Below are 20,923 nucleotides of genomic sequence, written 5' to 3' on the forward strand. Positions count from 1 at the left end.
CTTTATCGCTAGGTCAGCAGGTGGGGCTGTGTAGAGGACAAATTAAATTAACAGCTGTTTGATTTTATGTTAAAAACTTTCAAATATCCGTAGCAAGTAATATATCTTAAGACAGTGGCGTAGCACACTTTTGCCCCCCCCCCCGCAAAGTATAGAGAAGGGGCCCTCGTTGTAAAGCCGATAGAAGTAAGATTGAAGTTCTAGTTCTTTAAATCTTTAATCATCGGAAGACTTCGGGGCCCCTTATACGTCGCGGCCCCCCCGCACTGCGGGGGTTGCGGGGGCAGCTGCTACGCCACTGTCTTAAGATGATCTGGATCCAGTTAATGTTAACTCCTTCCGTAAGAAACATTTTTTAAGGTACTAAGACTGAATTCCCTTACCAAAGAAACAAGTATGCAATTAACTTAAGTATACGGACCTAAAAATAGGACAGCACACACTCCTGCTCACTCTTAGTGGATGAATAATATAACTTCTAGGGTTGCGCGCGAGACAAGATAGAGCTCTTGCAATATAAAACTATTTTTCAGGACGAGACAGCCATAGTTCTTATCTCATGCATATCTCTAGGTACTTCAAATAGTTAATAATTAACAGCACGTAGCAAATATTTCTCCCAATCTTTTGTCCTTGGTTTTCTGAATTTTCAACAATCTTAACAATCTTACGATTCTTCGTAGAACTATTGAAAATATTCCAGATAGTCCTAATATTTAGTGAAAATGTACAACATAACCCACTCAGTGTCGTTATGCCACATGAACAAACTGCTATAAATTTAGTATGTTTTCTTCTCATGTTTAGAAACATTTTTTTAAAAATATTTATCGTACTATGTAATATCATTACTTTCAACTATGTTGCTATTTAATTACAATTGTCTTATCCGGTTTCATAATGTTTGCAAGTTAACATTATAAGTACTATCATCGCTAGAACATCTTTCTCATGGGAATACTTCTTTTATGCACGTTGAAACAAGCTACTAAAATGTAAAATAATATGTAAAAATTTACTAAGAATATAAACTATATATAATAAAGGAAGTTCTTATTGTTTGCAGAGAGAATGTAAGCACAACATTTGCTATCTTTTATCTTAGCATAATTGCATTTTGTTTCAACACTTGTTCTTAAAATTAAAAGACATGAAAGTTTCTTACTGAAAGTAATACTATTTTGTTAATCTTCAACAAATTAATTATAAATATTTGTTCCAACGTTTGGTAGAAATACTAAATTGATGCGAATGAAATGTATGGTTTTCACTGACGTCTGGCGGGAACACAACACAACACAAGAATGGACTAGGGTTTATGTACCTAACGTCACAAACTCTGTACACGTCCAGGAAAGAGGGTACGATACTCAGACAGTCTGCAGGCAATATGTTGTTGAAAAGGGTCATATCAAAGTGCACTATGAAGAATATACAATTAAGTGTCTCCACTACAGCGAAATTAAACTACCGCTAATTTTAGAGTTTTTCTGTAATATCTTGAAAACAAATAAAAATATTCGTAAAGCAGAAACGTAGTGAACTAGACAATGCGATTTTGCATGTGATACCGTTGTCGCAACTCATCTATCTGCTTTTGATATGCAACTGTAGATAGATTTAGCATTTTTTTTGCGGGTTCTGTAAATAGCGGCATACCAAAAGCAGATAAGTGAATTGTGGTAAAGGTATCATATGCAAAATCGCATTGTCTAGTTCACTACGTTTCTGCTTTTCGAATATTTTTATTTGTTTTCAAGATATTACAGAAAAACTCTAAAATTAGCGGTAGTTTAATTTCGCCATAGTGAAGACCCTTAAGAATGACTATCCTTTGTGAATTCAAGCTGCAAAATTCTGCACAGTAACCTGCCTATAATGTTAACAGTGCATTTGGACCAAGAATGGCAAATGGATGCATCATTAGCCATTGGTTTTTCATATTTCCTTCCGGTGACACAATATTACAAAATGAGCCCCCGACCAGTATCTTTGCGAATGAGCTCCCCAGGTGCAACTTTAGAATCATATGAGACAGGAAAATAGGTGACTAGTTTTGAGTTCCAAGGAGGTATTATTGATAGAGATAAGAAGTGAGAAATAAAAGCAATAGCAGATTTAAACGTTTTCTGACGCGCTATACGTTTTTATTTTCTCGTAAGACGATTTTCTCCGCTTTTAAAATAAATTTTAAAAAATCAGTCCTGAACATTTTAAAAATTGTTTCATAGGATTTTGTTGGTCCGAGTTTGGTCCGAAGGGAAACTGATAACACACATTGTTAACAACGCAATCCAATGACGTAACTTACAGTAGTGTTCAGAGAGAAAATACAAAAGGTTGCGTTTTTACTTTCTATCTACCCAGCCCTATGATTAAGAATTATTTGGTTTTAACATTTATCAATATTCATCTCCATCATATCGCAGTTTTGATTGATTGTGATATAATGTCAGGAACAGAAGATACTGTAAGCTAATGAAAGTAAATCACCTTGATTACAAAGACGAGTCTATCAACTCATCCACGGAGGAAGCCTGATAGAAATACGTTATATTGATGCTGCATATTTATGAATATTTCACGAGTTACTTTAGAAGGACAAAAGGCACAAGTGAAATCACTGCATAGAGTTATACACGTTATTAAAATAAATAAACAATTTCTAAAGACTACAGACTACAAAAGTTCAATGATTCAGAAATACAATGACAATTGAATTTGGGTATCAATAAAAGAAGTAAATAAAAATACGAATAATTTGAGTTCACCCTCAAATATATATATATATATATATATATATATATATATATATATATATATATATATATATAACTAACTAACTCTATGGCCTATGGAACCCGGAGGTTCAGTGCCGCGTTCACAAAAGCTCTCCACTGACTTCTATCCTTAGCTAATTGCATCCAGTTTCTACTTTGTATTCCTATCTCTGCGAGATCCATCTTAACATTGTCCTCCCATCTGCGCCTAGGTCTTCCTAATGGTCGTTTTCCTATGGGTCTACCAGTCAAGACTTTGAAAGCGTTTCTACTTTCTTCCATTCTAGCTACATGACCTGCCCACCTAAGCCTCCTAGACTTGACGACCCTAACAATGTTGGGTAAACCGTATAAACTATGTAGTTCCTCGTTATGAAGCTTCCGCCATTCCCCATTCTCGTTCCTCTCGGGTCCGAATATTCTTCTCAGGATCCTGTTCTCAAATACTTTCAGTCTATGTTCTTCCCTCAGAGTAAGCGACCATGTTTCGCAACCATACAGAACAACAGGCATGATTATCGTTTTATATATTTTAAGCTTCAAATTCCTCGACAGAATTCGCGACGACAAGAGATTTTGAACCGAGTAGTAACATGAATTCCCTGCTTTTAGTCGACATTTAATTTCTTCGTGAATATGATTTTCGTCTGTTAATATTGATCCTAAATATTTGAAAGTATCCACTTTATCAAAAGCATTATTTAATATTTTAACGCCTCCACAATTTGCCGTATTACGGTCCCGACGCACTTCCATGTATTTAGTTTTCTCTGCATTTACTTCTAAACCCACGTCCCTGCAAGCGTTTAATAAGATCTCTGCATTTATTTCTACTGTTCTCCTATCCTCCCCTATTAAATTTACATCATCAGCATATGCCATAACCTGGTGAATGCCGTTCAACTCTAGGCCCCCTGGTGAATGCCGATATATATATAGGCAGTGGTGCCCACCCCCCCTTATGTCCATGACGCACCCCCCCAATTGTCTATCCGTAGGTGTTCTTCCATGAAAAAATCTTCTTTTCGATTAATTTTACCCCCCCCCCCATCAAACATATTTATATAGATTTTTAACCCCCCCCTAATATTTCAATGACGCAGTTTGCGTCATAGCCCCCCCTTGTGGGCACCCCTGATATAGGATCGGATTTAAGGGGTGCACGTACACCTTTGCACCCCCTCTTCCTTGTAAATATGCACTACCTAAATTGAGAAATTAGCAAACAGTTAAAAATAGCTTTTATCAAATGTTGTATACATTGTTCTAAAATAATGCAATTGCCCTAAAATAACCGTTCTGGTAAAAGACCAGTAAGCTTACCGGTGATTTTTCTGCGAAACCACTTGAATTTTTATGAATGTGTGCCATAAGATTTACACTTACGCACGTGTGTGAAATTACCTCCCCTCTCACATACACACATTTTCAAATTTTCATTAAAAATTGAAACCAATCATTTGTCTTTTCGGTTGTTAGTAATTGTTTTGAAGAAAAAGGGGTTTGTCTTGAAAAACATAAAAAGATAATTACAAAATAAAGTTGGGGGCCAACTTAACATTAGTCCCTTTGCCTTTCAAATTTTGATTCAGAACTGAAGCCATTTTTTTTTATTATTTTTTCGTTTCTTATGAATTGTTTTGAAGAAAATATCGTCTTTTTGGAAAAACTCAAGAGCTATTTAGAAATTTAAGATGGGGTGTGGCTAACATCACACTGGTTCCTCAAATTTGAAATTTCAATCGAAAACCAAAATGAGTCGTTTGTTTCTTGTTTGTTATTGATTGTTTTGATTTAAAAGTAATTGGTTTTGAAACACGAAACGAAGCTATTTACAAAATAACGTTGGAAGAGCCAACTTTACACTGGCCTCTCATTTCAAATTTTGATTAAAAGCCCACCCAGTCATCTATTATTGTTTATTTTAAAGAAAAAATCATTTGTTTAAAAAAAAAGCGTAAAGAGATGTTTAAAAATAAAGTTGGAGTACTCAACTTTACATAGTCCCCACTTCCAAATTTTGATTCAAAACCGAAGCCAATTGTTTGTTCTTAATTTGTTATTGATCGGTTTGAAGAGAAGATCGTTTCTTTCGACACACAAAAAGAGGTATTTAGAAAATAAAGTTTTGGGTCAGTCAATAACAAACGATTGGGTTTTGAATGGAAATTTGAAATTGGAGACCCGATGTGAAGTTGGTCACTCCAACATTCGAAATATTCCTCTACGTTTTTTAAAAAAAACTATGTTTTCTTTTTAAAAAAATCAACAAGACATAAAAATACTGGGTTTAGTTTTAACCTAATTTTGCAATTGGAGAACCAATTTGATGTTGGCCAAACCCCAACTTAAATTTGTAAATATCTTTTTTGTTTTTATATTTGTTTCGTTTTGTTTCTCAAAACAGACGCCTTTTTCTTCTTAATGATCAATTACATTCGGAAAATAAAACATTATTTTGGTTTTGAATCTAAATCTGGGATTTGAGGGACCACTTGTGAGATTGGTCACATCCAACTTAATTTTCTAAACATTTATTTACATTTTCCGAAATAAAAGATTTTTTCCTTCAAAACAATCAATAACAAACTATTGGCTTCTGTTTTCATGTGAAATTTGAAGATAGGGAGTTAACATGTAGCTGGTCTCTAACTTTATTTTGTAAATATCTCTATTTTATGTTTTTCGAAACAAACGTTTTCTCTGCAATACACGCAGTAACAAACAATGGGTTTGTATTTGGATTCAAATTTGAAAGTTGAAAGGTCAGTTTGAAGTTTGCCATCCTTACCAATACTTTCTAAATATTTCTTTACGTTTTTCAAAACAAAGGAGTTTTTCTTCAAAACAGTTAATAACACAAGAAAAACTAAAATTTGGTTTTAGTTTTGATTCGAAATTTGAATTTGAATAAAGCTGTTCCCCAAAGTTTATTTGTAAATAACCCTGTTGAATACCCAATTGAAATTTGAGGGACCAGTATGAAGTTGGTCACATCACTATTTCATTTTGTAACTATATCTATACTGTTTCGAAACATATTTAAATTATCAATAACAAAGAAAAACAAACTCTTGATTGGGTAATGAAACGGAATTTAAAAATGGATGGAACAATGTGAAGTTACCCCCACCTCTAACATTATTTTGTAAATATCTCTTAGCATTTTCCAAAACAAACAATTTTTAATTTAAAACAATCAATAACGAAGGTCTGACTTGGTTTTTGAATTGAAATTTGAAATTAGGGATCAGTGTGAAATTGGTCCCCTAATTTTATTTCGGAAATATCTTTTCACGTTTTTCGAAGTAAACGATTTTTTCTTCAAAAGAATTACTAGCAAACGACTGGAGAGGAATTTTAATCAAAATTTGAAATGGGGGGACAATATAAAGTTGGCTTTACCAACTTTATTTTGTAAATATCTCGTTTTATTTTTCAAAATAAATTAATTTATTCCATAAAAACAATCACTTTGTAATAAATAGAATACAAACGATTGATTTTGATTTTGAATCGAAATTGAAATCTGAGGAATTAATGTGAAGTTGGTCACATCTCAACTTCATTTTCGAAATATTTATTGTTTTTCAAAATAGGCGATTTTTTTTTCTTTTAAACAATCATTAAAAAACGAAAGATAAAATGACTGGTTTCTGTTTTGAATCGAAATTTGAAGGTGGCGGGGCTAATTTGAAGTCAGTCCTCCAACATTATTTTGTAAAAAAGTCTTTAAATTTCTTTCGAAAGAAATGATTCTTATTTAAAAAAAAAAATCAATAACAAACGATTGGCTTCAGTTTTAATCGAAAATTGAAAGTAAGGGGGCGGCAACTTCACTCCCGCGTATAATTTTGTTCAGTTCAATAGGATATATCGATTAATGTAGGCCTTGTTATGATGACCAGTTATTAACAGGCAGGTTATAGACGTAACAAACTTTGAAAAAATCAATTATGAAGGGGTATCAAACTTTACTTCATCTTAATCGCTACGTAAACGACGAAATTTGTTATATGGAAGTTTTAGATTCAGAAAATACACTTTTTACACGAATTAAATATGGTGGACTCAGAAGAAGGATATTTTTGAACAGCTCCTAGAGAAAAATAATAATAATAATAATAATAATAATAATAATAATAATAATAATAATAATAATAATAATAATAATAATAATAATAATAATAATAATAATAATAATAATATTTTGGGACTTTTTGACACAAATATCGCAAAAGAAGTAGCAGTATCAAGTGTACATCACGTGAAGAAGTTTGATTTGTATGGAGTTGATATTTTCTAAATTAATATTGAAACCGGTAATAGTAGTAGATTTTTTTTACCACTTCCCGTTTTAATAGAACGATTAGAGTGGAGATAGAATATATTCCTGGGATGCTAAATTGATTACACAAAATCGCTGCTTGCAATCTATTACGGCTTTTATTCTACGGCGATCAACGTTAAAACCGGAAGTGGTTGATTTCTACCACTTTCAGTTTGAAATAGAGAGTTAAAAAGAAAAATGGTAGCAATTCTTAGAATGTTAAATTGATTTCTTAAAGAAAAACTTCTCACTATTTCTTATCATTCTTGCTCTATGTAGATCAGTATTGAATCCGGAAGTTGTACTGGAATTCTATCACTTCCGGTTTTGGTAGAGAGTTAGGGATAGAGATGAAAAGTATTCTTGGAACGCTTAAACGATTGCAGAAAACCATTTCTTACTATCTATTTCCATTTTTACTCTATAGTGATTACGTTAAAACCGGAAATGGTTTATTTCTATCACTTTTGATCTCAATAGCACCTCGATCATTAAATTCGATTCCTAATTAAGGATGGGCCCCTCTATATTCTGGCCAAAATCAATGCTGATCGATCAAGTAGCTCTTGGGAGATTTATTGTCGCTCGGACGGACGGACGGACGGGCACAGCAGAGTTTGTAACCAAACTCATTAATAGAAATTCAAATAATCTTGTTTTGATCACATCAAATGAAAACATTTAAACTGTTTGAAATGAAATGAAACGAAATCTTTAAAGTTTTACATCCCACGGTTATGGAGGTTAGGCTAAAGGAGACGGCGATGATGAGAAATGAATGAAATGGTGGAATGAAAAAGTGGGAGGAGACGGGAAAACCTCAAGAAAACCCACACACACTGTGTTAAGCCATCACAAAGGTCACTTGGCGCAAGCTAGGATCGAACCAAGACCCCATGCATCCGAGGTGAACGCTCTACTACTCAGCCATCGCCGCTCCTCGTTTGAACTGTTTGAATGAATTTCTAATCATATTGTTAGGACGTACCTCAATTTTTCTTTTCTTTTTATTTTTTATCACATAACTTTAAATAAAATGTTTATCTGTAGGAAGGAAGGAGTTTCAAAATGTACACTAAAAATATAATATCTGAAAAGTTATGCAAGTTAGAAAGTCAAAAATGAGTATATAAACCCTTCATTAAAAATAAGCGGACATGTATCACAGTTTTCGAAAATTCAGCTTTTGATGGGGGGAAGCATTTTCAATAGTTGTTTTTCCGCATTCAAATTGGCGTAGTTTTTCTCATTGTCAAGGAATCAACACCTATCTCAACCTCTTTTTTTCTTCTTTTTTATCAAGTTACTTTATTTAAAATGCATGTATTGAGGTGGGGAGTGAGGATTAGAAATTTATACCATAAATAGAATATCTCACAAGCTCCTCATGTTAGGAAGATGAAGCTATATATATCGTAACGTTTTCTCGAAAATTTCTCTTCCAACGGAAAAAGGAGTCAATTTTTATACTTTAATTTGCCACTTTGTACCAACAAAATGGTGAAAGTTAAGTTGCAATGAATTTTTTCCCAACATAGTCAGCACTTGGGTTGACCTGGGTTCTATCGTTTTGATTCAAATACACATCCTAAGGAAGGGGAGGGGAGAGTTCAAATATTTTCCATAAAACTATTCCTCCCATGCGAAAAACAAGCATTTCAGTTAGTTAACAATAGCTTATTCAATTGCGATAATTTGTGAAGGTGGGGGAGAAGAGGGAAATTAAAAAAAGGATCACTTCAGGATCTTCAACTGTTAGACACATGAAATATTAATACTGAACCGACTCGACTGTATATGCAAAACCGTGCATTTGCACAGAGTGGAAAAATCTAGTATAACGTTTACAAAGTTCAAAAAAAAAAAAAAAATATATATATATATATATATATATATATATATATATATATATATATATATATATATATATATATATATATATATATATATATATATATATAAAATAAACCATTTTCTTGTGGGAACTGACTTCCTGATATTACTAATCAGACCCGTCTATTTCCCTATTATAGTCATAAATTATTTACGCTGCATTTGTTTATGGTCGTCTTGACAATGTTAATATCATACAACGCGATGCGATAAAACGAGTCAGTTGTGAACTTGAGTAATTGCATTTCCAATTCCATTTGTTGACGTCAACTACTCAGTTAAATTAAAAAAAACAAACATATTATAGGCGAAGGTGGTAGTTCCAACTCAATTCCTGACAAACATATGGTAACATTATACATTCTTACCGATGCTACAATTCTTCTTATTAGTGGATTTATTATTATTATTATTGCTACTACTTGTTCCCCAAACCTTCGGATCGTCCGCTAGATGTCTGCACACAAGTTATATCTATTGGCGTCAGGTAGAAGCCAGCGCACGTAGCGACAACTATTAGCCTGATTGTACATTGCTGCGAATTAGCGTGACTGGCCGTTTATAATAAGTATTATGTATATCTACATTTTTCGTCCAGATGTGTATGCAACCCGTAATTCTGGAATGTTTTGAAGGTTGCATATTAGCATTACGCACAGATGAACATGTTTTTCCTTTATAATAAGGATTACTCAGTGAAGTGTATATTTTTTTAATGTTTCTTAAGTAATCGAGGCTGGTATGATTTCTCTAGGGAAAGGGTGGCAAATGATACTAAATGGGGCGGTAAATTGGCCTCTATCAGTAAAGGTATGAAATTTGGCGTATGGTAAAATTTTGTTTCAGGAAATACTAATAGAGTAGAGTCATGATTATTCGAGCTAATGTGGACTCTGGCTAACCCTCAATAATACAGACTTTCTGCAAAATGAAGGGCACTACTGTAGGCTATGTACAGTAATAAAGCCGTGAGATACATTATAATCAGTAAACAGGTCTATTAATTGGTGTACATTCAATCGTCCAGGCTCTCGGATAATTATGGATCTACTGTATATCATTCATTCTCTTCCATAATTTACACAGAAGAGATATAATATTGTCCGCGGAATAAAAAGAAAATGTGTCAGTATTAGAAACGTAATGTAATTAAACAATCCTTGTACTCAAGTGAGTGATGTTGGCAGATTCATAACCACGTCCTTCTCTAGGAAGATTTTCTTATAAGTTGTGTTAAGTATTGTCAGGTTCGTGTTTATTCTTCAACTTCCTTCTTGACGCATTCCATCTTCTGTAGGCTGTATATGCACTCCTCTCATGCATAAACAATCAAATAAAAACAACTCCACGAACCCAGTAGATGTGTTTTTCACGTTTCATCACAACACTGGAGCATAGACTGGAGTATAGATAGTGTTTTAGCAGTAGTATTGAATGATAAAGTACATTTAACTAGTAAGATTCCCTATTACGAAAAAAAAATCGTCGTTCATTGATCTCTTTACATCAACCTTCACTCTGCACTCTGTGATGATCACATGAAGAGACCCCCAGAGCTTCGAAATTATCTTTTCCCTTCCGAAGTAATATCTAATCGTGGGTAATGTGTATTACCAGTATTTTCGCAGTACCCTGGCGTATTATCTTCCCCTCTCGCCAAGGGGAGAAATTCGACTGTATTGATCAACCATCTTCTCATTTGCTTTGTTATACCTCAAATAACGTTTAATAACAAGTTTGTTCCATACATTTTTTTTATAAACAGCATTTATGTTGTTGTTTTTTTAACTTTATTTATTGAAGGCACAGTGTCTCAGTATACCTTTCCAGCTGGTCTAGTAGCTAGCACGTGTGGCTTTGGTGTACGGGCTGCAGGGTTCGATTTAAGGTGGGCAGCTTTTGGAGTTGTAACTATCCTCGATTTTGTGTGTTCGTGTCCCAATCATTATTAATTATTGGATAAATGAGTTAAATGAGGTAATAAGGTAATTAAGGTAATTAAGTTACTGAAACACGTTCGGTAAATCAGTTACTTTTTTTAAAAAAAAGGTAGAGCGCTTACCTCTGGTGCTTGCGGTCTCTGATTCGATCCTCAGCCAAGTAAGTTTGTGCTTAACATCTTTCCATGGGTTTTGTCGAGGTACTCCCGTTTTCCTTCCACATTCTCACTCTACCAATTCTTCCATAGTCGTGGGGCCGCGGTTGCTCAGTGGTAGAGCGTTCATCTCTGGTGCATGGCGTTCATGGTTCGATACCAGCTCACGCCAAGTGAGCTTTGTGGTAGAGAAACGCCGTGTAAATAGATTTTCTCGGGGTCTTCCCGTTTATTCCCACTTTTTTTCATTCTACCATATCATTCATTTCTCATGATCCCCGTCTTCTTTACCTAGCCGGCATAACCGTGGGACGTAAAATTTAAAGATTTCATTTTTCTTCAATTATCGTGTCCCTTAACCTAAAGGGCATAATCGTGGGACGTTCAATTCAAAAATTTCATTTTCCATTTCATTTATTAATTTATTTATGTATTTTGGAATATTTGTCCAAACCCATAACTCGGGAACCAGTGGCCTGTAGACCACTGGAATATTTCGTATGTATACTAAGCTCGTCTAACGAGTTTGGTCAAGATCGAATAAGTATCATCTGATAGTGTACGATATTTCGTGATTGTGTTTGGTTTTCCTTCTGGTCCTTTCTCTTTTTAAAGGAGTTTGATTTACAAGAAACTCTTTTATATGTTCGTCTGCCTGTGTGTTGCCGTTCGGAAGACACATAATCTCAAGAACTACATTATAGACCACCATTCAGGTGTAGCCAGAATGTAGAGGGTATACAGTGAGAAGTCGGGTCCGTTGATACAGGTGATCGATCCATCTAGTTGATACCAAGATACGATTAGAGTAATATTGTATATCATCCTTGCTTGATAGGCTATTAAATTTGGCCGGTTTTCATAACGCTAAGGATATAAAATACTAATATGTCCGTGGCACACAACGCTAAAATGAAGTTAAATCACTTTCCACTTGAGAGATCTAAGGACTTAAATATTTTTCTATTTTCAAATATTCATTGATATTGAAGTATACTTCATTTTATTTGAGGTAAAATGTTATATTTAAGCCTATAGCTTGTTAAGAGTTTGGTTTATCAAAAACTAAACCAAATTCCTTCACGTGGTGTACGCTGTGATACTGCTACCGTTGTACTACACAGACAAATTAGTATTTGTGTATCCTGAGCATTATACTAACCCACTAATCTCAACAGCACTGCGGGCAGTCTATCAAGCGAGGATGATATCCGTGATTACTCCCAGAAGAATACATGGGTAATCGATTTTAAATTGTTTATGTCTTAAGATCAACTAGATGGAGTACCTTCATTAATGAACGTAAAGGTCTCGATTCTTTGACCCTCTAGATTCTAAACAAAATTGGCAGCGAACCATCTGAGATTTTGTCTCAAATGAAATGAAATCTTTCAGTTTAACGTCCCACGATTATGCCCTTTTGACTAAGGGAGACGAATGATTAAGGCAAATGAAGGATGATGGAAGAATTGGTAAAATGATAATGTAGAAGGAAACGGAAGTGCCTTGAGAAAACCCTCGAACACGATGTATTTTGTCTCCCGGATGAACAGAGTAAATATATGAAGGAGCTCTGATAAACCGATCTCTCTAAAAAATTAAAATTGCTCACGACACAAAAGGAGATAATTTTCCGTAACGAGAAACAAGAGAAGACACTGTTCTTCCAACAGAGACAGACACACCTTCCGACACATTATTTTCAAGCTTTTTTGAGATGTCACAGCCTCTAGTTTTATGTATCTCGTAGGTAATCTTATTCAAAATATTGGGCATTTACTGAAAAAAAAATCAGAACAAATTTCTGATGCGAAACCGCGCGATTACATTGTTTTGACTAAAACAGATGAATGGTTGGCGGAAGTTGATGATTGTTGAAGACAACTACTGGAACGAGAATGTGGGAGGAGAGGGGAGAATCTTGAGAAAATCCACGATGTTATTCACCATAAGCTCATGTGATCTAGAATCAAACCAGGAGCACCACTCATAATTGCAGAAGTAAGCACTCTACCGCTGTGTCAATATGCCATCCTGAGGTCCTTCGTGGCTAAGCGGTTAGCGTATGCGCCTTTGGCGTGGGAGACCCCGGCGGAAGCTCATATGGTTCTGATTCTACGTTAATCAGTAGATCTCGATTCATATAGCCTCACTGCTGAAAGCGACGTTACATTCCAAAATTATCAACAACAACAACATGACATCCTACATATTGAGTGATCACACCAGTTTTAGAGGGTGGGGATCCACCCAGCGGTGATTTCCTCCAGAGGAACTTTTTAATACTCGGGGGGTCGGGATGATGCTGTGACAATGCTGGTAACTTACATTGATTACGAAGAGAGATATGGTTCCGGAGGGAACTATCCTACCACACCATCTCCTGAAATTATCAATCGGCTCACCACCACCTAATTGTCCCAATATCCCAATACAAGTTGACAAACACGGAATGAAAATGCCTTCATAATTGCTGGCCACAGAAAAAGATATATTTCCTGTAATATATTACTAGTTGTTACAGACTTGGCACGGAGATAAGCGAAGCTATGAATATTGTAAAGACTATTATGCCCCCCCCCCTTCCCTTCCCAACCCAGCTACACTTAAACTCACTATACAAATCTTCCGTCATTAGGGCCCAAGAAGAGCTATAGCCGACCAAATGCATTTTTTTGTTTTATGGGAAGAGAACAATACGCCGTTTCTTATTGTGAATATTTATAACATTCTAGTAAGTAATTAGACACCTGTTAATTACCGCCATCGGAATGTGTCGCTTTTCCCACCGGGAAAGCACGTCAATACCTAATATAGAGCTATGTACTCCCTACCGAGATTCGAGATCATGGCCACGCACAATCAAGTCAAGCACGGTGACCCCTTGGTTATACCTGAGCTTTGAACACAGAATCTCTAGGTTTCGATTTTGAACCTGTACCGCTGTGTCATTTTCTTATTCTGGGAGGCTTTGGAATAATTGTCCCTTAAAATTGATTTTTTTAATAAATAAATAAATAAATAAAAGTATAGGAATTCTACTTACCTAGTTCACGCTGCAAGATAATTTTATAATCCACCTGCTTCCTGCACATATTACGTGAACACACTTCGCACAATTTTATACATATATTTAAAAAAAAAATAAAAATAATAATACTAATACCAAACACCGGCAATATAAAAAAGTGAATACGAATATTGTAAACAAACACTTTTTTTTTACCACTCCCGAAACATTAAATCACAAACACTTTTTTTTATTTATTTAAGTTTTGCACCAACTAAAAACAATGTACGACACAGAACACAAAATTACGCATGGCAAAATAACAACACCATACAAACATTGATATTTTCGGGGAAGAAAAAAAAAAAAAAAAGCGGCGGAAAGATTATCTATCCTAGCTGCACCCTTTGTCGAGCAAAAGGCAAGTCTGCTTCGCTAGCTAGCTTGCTTTGAATGATCCTCAGAGCCTGTACTACGAATACCAGACGGTGTACTTATTGATTTTTTACTACAAAACCGTTATTACATTTTAGTACTAACATTCAATATTTTAACACATACTAGACGCGATATTATGAGACGTTACATCATGTGTTCCACGTTTCAATAATCGCTTCTAGCAGAAAACAATTATGAGATTCGTGACTGTCAAAGACCGCACTGCCGCCATCTTCACTACTAGTATGGTGCTGCCACCTACCAACAGCAGAGGAGAACTAGCAGAACTAATTCAATCGAACAGCTGTGATGGTGCCTGGGCGTAGACAGCAAAGCGAAGCAAGTGTATTCAACTCAATGAATGAACAGCAGTCTTTACACCTGCCCCTCACTCTAATTTTAGTTGTAAATTCCAGTGCTTAAGTACGGATTATATTGAGCTTTTTTAATGGTCACAAGCCATCTAGTTTCTTTCAGATGAAAACCATGTAACTCGGTTGCTTGTAAAGGAAGAAAAACATGATGTTTTCAACAAGTTTAGTTTAATTTTCAGAGACAAATCTCCAATACAGAGCTAGGTTACACCTGCAGTTGGTGGGTTAACCTTCTCCTTGTTGAACTGAAGGTGTAGCATTTGTACTGCCAATACTTCAGAGAACAAAGATTTAATAACAAATTTGACTGAAAACGAATGCATGTTACCCGTTTAACTTAAGAACATCTGGGTTCGATTAGCGAATCAGGTATTGCGAACAGTGGCCAAGGAAGAATATTTTGTTAAGGTTCGTAAGTGTTTTTAGACTTTCGAACTACGGCATGTGTAAGTACTGGAAAGCTTACAGAATGGTTATTGCTGTTTGTCAGTCTGCCTGTAAGGTAAGTGGGCATGATGGCTCAGTGGTAGACTGCTTACCTCTGGTACGTGCGGTCCCTGCTTCGATCCTCGGCCAAGTAAATTTATGGTGATAACATCGTGTCTGTGGGTTTCTAGAGGTCGTTTCTTCCTATTTTCTCATTCCACCAATTCTTCCATTATCATTCATTTTCCTGAGGCTATGGCTAACGAGGTTCGTTTCCGTTACGTTATCCCCGCAGCGAACGCGACCTAGATAGCTACTGGCAATTATTATTTTCGCCAGAGTTATAAATCATACTGAGCCAGTCAGGGTTTCCAGGTCTTGTTTTTTTATTTTTCTTTCTTTTTTTATTATTATTTCCCGCGCCGGAAGGGTAGAATCAGAATGGCCTACTTCAGTTGGTTTCTTGTGAGAGGACATGAAGATCTTGCTAAAATCCCCTTGCCTGTCAACATGTCTTCCTTTTTCCCCTTCGTTTAGACATGTTTTACTCCTTCCGAAACACCAGGTGGTTCAATGTTCCGAAACGTACCAAATACCCTCGAGCCGACGTATTCTGCGCGTTTTTATTGCTTTCGTGTTTGCAGTTAGGGATGCGCACGAGACGAGTCGAGACAGGATTTTCCTGACAAAATTCGAGTCGAGACATGGCTCTTCCAATAGAAAAATATACATTTTTCGATTCGAGACATCATTTTTACAGCACATTTTCGAGACGAGAAAGCCACAAATCTTGTCTCGTGCCCATTTCTATTTGCAGCGCATTGTGATTAACCATCCATATTTAAATATGATGAGCGTATTCCAAGCATACGCATGGCCATAGAAACGCGTTCTGAACGCATTGAGTAGCCGTGCACTTAAGTATCGTTTCCCTTAGCATAATCGTGGGCGTTAAACTGAAATATTTCATGTCACTTCATTTGTCTGTTAGGTAAAAGACCAAAAATGGTAAGAGGTAGAAAGAAGTGATTTCTTGGAAACGATTCAGTGTCCCATGAATAGATTCCATCTCTTTCATTAACCATCTATTCAAGTCTGAAGTGGTACAAATAAGCAATTTCCGGTTTCAACTTGACAACTGTAAAACAAAACGGTGACAGATAGCGAGGAGCTGTTTTTTTTGGGGGGGGGGGAATCAGTTCAGCGTCACAAAAATCGATTCCATCTCCACTATTGTTTCCTTACTAAAGCTGGAAGTAACAGAAATTCAATATCACTTCTGATTTCGACATTGATCTCCAAGCAAAAAACGGTAAGAGATAGGGAGAACTGTTTTTTATTTATTTATTTATTTATAGTCAGCGTCCAGGTAATAAGCTTCTTCATCTCTACAATTCGACACTTCAATCTGGAAATGGTGGAAACAGTGGCGTATTTACAATTTTGTTTCGGGGGGTAGGGCTTCGTTAACTTTAGTCCTGGAAATTGAAAATTCTGCAAGATATTTCATTTACTTTAATATAATAAAATAAAATTTCCGGGGGGCTTAATCCCGAAAGCCTCCCTTAAATACGCCACTGGGTGGGAAAATGACAATAGCGATAGAAACATACTTTCTTTGTATGGATTCAGTACTGTAAAGATATGTTCTACGTCCTACTTTAGTCTCCTATTCCAAACGAAAGTGGTAAAAATCGGACCTAAGATAAACGGGAATGTGGAATGGCGGAAACTTCATAACGAGGAACGAAGATACATAATTTATACCGTTTACCAAACATTGTTAGGGTCATCAAATCTAAGAGGCTCAGGAGGGCAGGTCATTTTACCAGGATGGAAGAAACTAGAAACGCTTTCAAAGTGTTAACTGCAAATCCAATCGGAAAACGACCATTAGGAAGACTTATGAGCAGATTGGAGGAAAATAATAAGATGTATTTCGCATAAATTATGGATCCAATTGGCTAAGAACAGAAGTCAATGGAGAGCTTTTGTGACCGCGGTATTGAACCTCCGGATTCCATAGGCCATAGAAGGGGTAAAAATCTACGTGCACTTCCAATTCCAATATCAATTTCTATACAGTCAAAATGGTAACCGGAAACGATTAACTTTTTTTTATATATATATATATATGGATTCAAGATCCCATTACTACAAATCTCTTCTACTGAAACCGGTACTAACAAAAAACTAGCAGAGTTTCCGGTTTCGATCTTGATTTCTATTCAGTGATATTCTCATTATAAGGAGACAGTGTCCAAAGGAAATTTTATCTCTGACTTCATCCCTATTTATTATTTCTGGTTTCAGGATATAATTTACACAGTTTGGAAATCAATCGTAGCTTCACAAGGTGAAACGAAAGACGTTTGTTTCTTCTTTTCGAGACACTAGAAGCTATCTTTTTTCATGGTTAAGTTTGAAGAAGAGGTGCTAGAAAAGAAGATTAAGCAAGAAATGAATGTATGGCCTAATACTTCATTTTTTATCATGTTTTGTAATATTTACACACACACACACACACACACACACATATATATATATATATATATATATATATATATATATATATATATATATATATATATATATATATAATTATTATTATTAATTAATTAACTATATATAAAACTACATGAGCTGACATAACTTAAAGGTGTACTTTCGGTTGACATGGAAAGTTGAAATTTGGCATGATTGTAGCTTTCCGAGACTAACCGGCAAAAAAATTGCCAAAAGTGAATATTTTTAATTTTTAGGGGGTCTAAAGGAGCGATGAAGAATTTCCCCATGTTATTTAAATGGATGTTTTTTCGGACTTATAATCTCATATTTTAGGTACTTAGAATTGGAATAAACACTTGAAATTCTGTATGCTTATATGTTTTCGTTAGCGTTAACTAAGTAATTAGCTAAAAATAAAAATTTCCAACTCTAGAGTGGTTTTATGGGGAACTGAAAAATCTTTCCCATGTTATTTATATGGGACATCTTCTACATCCCAAAATGTTTAGGCACTTCCGGGAGGAGTAGAATGATGAAATTTGGCATGATTGTAGCCTGCCGGGACTAACCTACAGGAAAATTGCCAAAAGTGAATATTTTTAGTTTTTTAAGGGATTTAAAGCTGGGCTGAAGAAATGTTATTTAAAGTTTTCTTGGGATACAAAATCTTATCTTTTAGATAGTTGAAATAGGAAAAGAACTTGAAATTTGGTAGAAATTCGGATTTAACAGGTGCAAGGCCGTAGGCCGAGTAAACGTGAGGGTCATGGGGAGAACCCCCAGCTGTGTTAAATTCAGGAAGTGTAATTAAAGAGCAAATGCACAATATTCACTCTTGATTCAAAGGCTGATAACTAAGAAGTGCGAGGTCGTAGGCAGAGCAAACGCGGGGGGCCAAAGGCTAGTAGTAACTACATATAAAACTACATGAGTTCACATAAATTATTGAGTACTTCCTGTAGGGCTATAATGATTAAATTTGCCATGATTCTAGCTTTTCGGGACAAACCCACAGGAGAATTGCCAAAAGTGAATATTTTTAATTTTTAGGGGGTCTAAAGAGGGGATGAAGAAATTCCCCATGTTATTTAAATGGGCCTCTTTTTCTACCTATAATCTCATATTTTAGGTACTTAGAATTGGAATAAAAACTTAAAATTCGGCATGCTTGTACGTTTTCATTAGCGTTACCTAAGTGAATCATCAGAAATAAAAATTTCCAACCGTAGAGTGGTTTTATGGGGTACTTAAAATCTTTCCCATGTTATTTATATGGAACATCTTCTACACCCCAAAATGTTTAGGCACTTCCGGCAGGATTAGAATGATGAAATTTGACATGATTGTAGCCTTCCGGGACTAACCTACAGGAAAATTGCCAAAAGTGAATATTTTTAATTTTTTAGGAGTCTAAAGACGATGAAGAAATTCCCATGCTATTTAAATGGGCGTTTTCTTGGGATACAAAATCTTATATTTTAGATAGTTGAAATAGGAAAAGATACGATAGAATTGTGGGTTCAAGAGGTGTGAGGCCGTAGGCTGAACAAAGACAGTGTGTAGGGGCGAACCCCTGGATAGGCAGATTCAGGAAACATGAAGAGCAAGTTCACAAAATTTACTATTGATGCAAAGGCCGTTTATAGGGTGTTTCAAAACAACACTGGCAACGTTTGGGAGATGATTCCTGACACCAAGATAAGACGAAAAGTATAGACCAACCTGGATGCACAAATGTTTCCTTTGTTTTTCATACATATTTTAGAATTCTAAGAAACTCACGCAACAATTTGTATAGAGGCTGTTTGGCTACGGGCATATAATTTGAAGTAATTACCATCTACACTGAGAAAAATCCATTATCCGGACAGCGGTATATTGTACAAATACAAGGATTCGTTATGTTTACTAAGGAAATCTGTACGGAGCGTACTTTATCCATATACTACATAGGTACTGCCTTTTACCCGCTTAGATATTACATCATGTCTCTGCAGGATGTCTGATATCTAACAATCTTCTGTATTTTACATACGTATACGTATGTTAAATACTTCAGCTATACGTTATATACGTCCATCTGTGTGTAAGATCCAGACCGCCTATAGACACTCTTTCTTTCGCCATGGCTGACGTCATTGAACTACCGTCTTTTGCTTGCGAAACGAGGTTGTTTACAAACGGAACAGAAGAGAGGAAGGAAACCTGGGAAGCCTGGGTAAGTACAATAGTTAACTATTACTTTAGTTAAATATTCCCATTAATTATATATTCTTTTAGTGTAACTAGCTTTAATATAGTACTAAGTAAGTAATGTAGTTTATGACTACAATTCTTACTATTGTAACTCGTAAATGATTGAGGAGAATGGAATGGGTGAATCTGAATTTTGAAAAAACTTTGAATATTAATGTTTTGAAACATATTATGTTTCAAGGTAGCAAAATGAATGTTATGTGTTTATTCATTCCATTTTATATGTGACGATTTATTACTTGGTGCAGATTTACTACAGGACTGCTTAACATAATTGCTAATAAACCGTTTTCAGCGCGGAAATTTCCTTGTGTAGTGAAGATTTAGGATTTAGATTTCTGGGCTTTCGGCATCAATGGCCTTGTTACCCCATATGAGGGATGACTTTCCTCGGCGAGTACACTATCCGGGGAAAGGAAGGGAAGAAAGGATTGGGGAAGGAAGAAAACGGCCTGGGACCTATATGTTAGGTACCACTCCGGCATTTGCCTGCTGTGAATGAGGAAAACCCAAGGAAACCTCATTCAGGATGGCTGGACTTAAAATCTTTTGATACTTTTTCGACCGAGTTCTCCCCCGGGATCGAACCCGGAACCGTTCGCACCGAAGGCGAGAGCGCTAGCGACTACCCTACGCGGGGCCACTTGTGTAGTCTAGAAAACTCATTTTTACTAGGATATTTGCAAATATTTTTTTTTTTTTTTTTTTTTTTTTTTGCTTTTAGTTTAACGCCCCATGATTGTACATCAATGTAAGAGAGAAGGTGACAATGAGATACATGATAATGGTGGAATCAAGAAAATGTAAGGAAAC

At 35.6% G+C, this 20,923-nt stretch overlaps 1 protein-coding gene across 4 annotated transcripts in view; it reads right to left on the minus strand.

Moving 5' to 3' along the window:
- The window catches only part of LOC145675782 (protein FAM135A), an 817,324-nt gene extending 802,518 nt beyond the window's left edge, over nucleotides 1-14,806 (minus strand). For all 4 annotated transcript variants that reach the window (XM_081746478.1, XM_081746479.1, XM_081746480.1 and 1 more), the window contains exon 1: nucleotides 14,145-14,806. The gene's annotated coding sequence lies outside the window, so the exon portion shown is untranslated. The remainder of the gene's footprint in view (nucleotides 1-14,144) is intronic.
- Nucleotides 14,807-20,923: the final 6,117 nt, after the last annotated feature.

Source organism: Thermobia domestica, chromosome 18 (assembly GCF_964235325.1).
Source record: "Thermobia domestica chromosome 18, izTheDome1.hap1.1, whole genome shotgun sequence".
Classification (NCBI taxonomy): Eukaryota; Metazoa; Arthropoda; class Insecta; order Zygentoma; family Lepismatidae; genus Thermobia; species Thermobia domestica.